The following is a 2500-nucleotide window of genomic DNA, read 5'->3' on the forward strand; positions in this document are numbered from 1 at the left end:
TGCAACGTTGGCTGGGGGCGTCGCAACGGAGGCAGGTCGCGTTGCCACGGTTGCTGGTGACGTTGCAACGGAGGCAGGGCGCGTTGCAACGTTGGCTGGGGGCGTTGCAACGTTGGCTGGGGGCAGTGCAACGGATGCTGGGGTCGGTGCAACGTTGGCCGTGCGCGTTGCAACAGAGGCAGGGCACGTTGCAACGGATGCTGGTGACGTTGCAACGGAGGCAGGGCGCGTTGCAACGTTGGCTGGGAGCGTTGCAACGGAGGCAGGGCGCGTTGCAACGTTGGCTGGGGGCGTTGCAACGGATGCTGGGGACGGTGCAACGTTGGCTGGGCGCGTTGCAACGGAGGCAGGGTGCGTTGCAACGGATGCTGGGTTAGGTGCATCGTTGGCTGGTTTCGTTGCAACGGAGGCACCCGCCGTTGCAACGATGGCTCGGAGCGTTGCAACGGAGGAGCCAAATTTTCATATCTCATAATTGGCTCGTGCATTTTTTCTAAAATTTTGAGGGAACCTTGGTAATATTATGTGAAGGCTGCACAAAAAAATCCAGGTCAAAAATCGCACGTTTGCTCCGTTTTTCATTTTTTTTGAATTTCCGGCTTTCCGGGCGGTAAAAAAATCGGCAAAAAAAATCGGCACGGTGTAAATTCACCAAATTTGGGGGATGGAAAGATCTTATTTTTCTAGAGGTTGTTGCAAAAAACGGCGTCAAAATTCGACCTCTAGAGCACTTTCCTTGAGTATGTCTCCTCACGGAAAAGGACGTCTACCCGTGGCACTTTGGTAATGGCTCGGCAGCCTATTATAGGGGGGAGGGGTGTCGTGATGCTGAAACTCGAGTTGCCCAAAGGCTTGCTGGGCGCAATGCCAGCAAGATGCACGTTGCCTTGCCATCCCCTAGGCACACTAGCAAGCACGTTGTGGTTGTGGTGTGCCGCCGGGCTCCCCCGCCCCCCACGGAGGCACCCGCCGTTGCAACGATGGCTCGGAGCGTTGCAACGGAGGAGCCAAATTTTCATATCTCAGAATTGGCTCGTGCATTTTTCGTGAAATTTTGAGGGAACCTTGGTAATATTATGTGAAGGCTGCACAAAAAAATCCAGGTCAAAAATCGCATGTTTGCTCCGTTTTTCATTTTTTTTGAATTTCCGGCATTCCGGGCGGTAAAAAAATCGTCAAAAAAAATCGGCACGGTGTAAATTCACCAAATTTGGAGGATGGAAAGATCTTATTTTTCTAGAGGTTGTTGCAAAAAACGGCGTCAAAATTCGAACTCTAGAGCACTTTCCTTTAGTATGTCTCCTCACGGAAAAGGACGTCTACCCGTGGCACTTTGGTAATGGCTCGGCAGCCTATTATAGGGGGGAGGGGTGTCGTGATGCTGAAACTCGAGTTGCCCAAAGGCTTGCTGGGCGCAATGCCAGCAAGATGCACGTTGCCTTGCCATCCCCTAGGCACACTAGCAAGCACGTTGTGGTTGTGGTGTGCCGCCGGGCTCCCCCGCCCCCCACGGAGGCACCCGCCGTTGCAACGATGGCTCGGAGCGTTGCAACGGAGGAGCCAAATTTTCATATCTCAGAATTGGCTCGTGCATTTTTCGTGAAATTTTGAGGGAACCTTGGTAATATTATGCGAAGGCTGCACAAAAAAATCCAGGTCAAAAATCGCAGGTTTTCTCCGTTTTTCATTTTTTTTGAATTTCCGGCATTCCGGGCGGTAAAAAAATCGTCAAAAAAAATCGGCACGGTGTAAATTCACCAAATTTGGAGGATGGAAAGTTCTTATTTTTCTAGAGGTTGTTGCAAAAAACGGCGTCAAAATTCGACCTCTAGAGCACTTTCCTTATTATGTCTCCTCACGGAAAAGGACGTCTACCCGTGGCACTTTGGTAATGGCTCGGCAGCCTATTATAGGGGGGAGGGGAGTCGTGATGCTGAAACTCGAGTTGCCCAAAGGCTTGCTGGGCGCAATGCCAGCCAGATGCACGTTGCCTTGCCATCCCCTAGGCACACTAGCAAGCACGTTGTGGTTGTGGTGTGCCGCCGGGCTCCCCCGCCCCCCACGGAGGCACCCGCCGTTGCAACGATGGCTCGGAGCGTTGCAACGGAGGAGCCAAATTTTCATATCTCAGAATTGGCTCGTGCATTTTTCGTGAAATTTTGAGGGAACCTTGGTAATATTATGTGAAGGCTGCACAAAAAAATCCAGGTCAAAAATCGCAGGTTTGCTCCGTTTTTCATTTTTTTTGAATTTCCGGCATTCCGGGCGGTAAAAAAATCGTCAAAAAAAATCGGCACGGTGTAAATTCACCAAATTTGGAGGATGGAAAGATCTTATTTTTCTAGAGGTTGTTGCAAAAAACGGCGTCAAAATTCGACCTCTAGAGCACTTTCCTTTAGTATGTCTCCTCACGGAAAAGGACGTCTACCCGTGGCACTTTGGTAATGGCTCGGCAGCCTATTATAGGGGGGAGGGGTGTCGTGCTGCTGAAACTCGAGTT

This window comes from Arachis ipaensis, chromosome B7, assembly GCF_059453495.1.
Source record: "Arachis ipaensis isolate K30076 ecotype BB chromosome B7, ASM5945349v1, whole genome shotgun sequence".
NCBI lineage: Eukaryota > Viridiplantae > Streptophyta > Magnoliopsida > Fabales > Fabaceae > Arachis > Arachis ipaensis.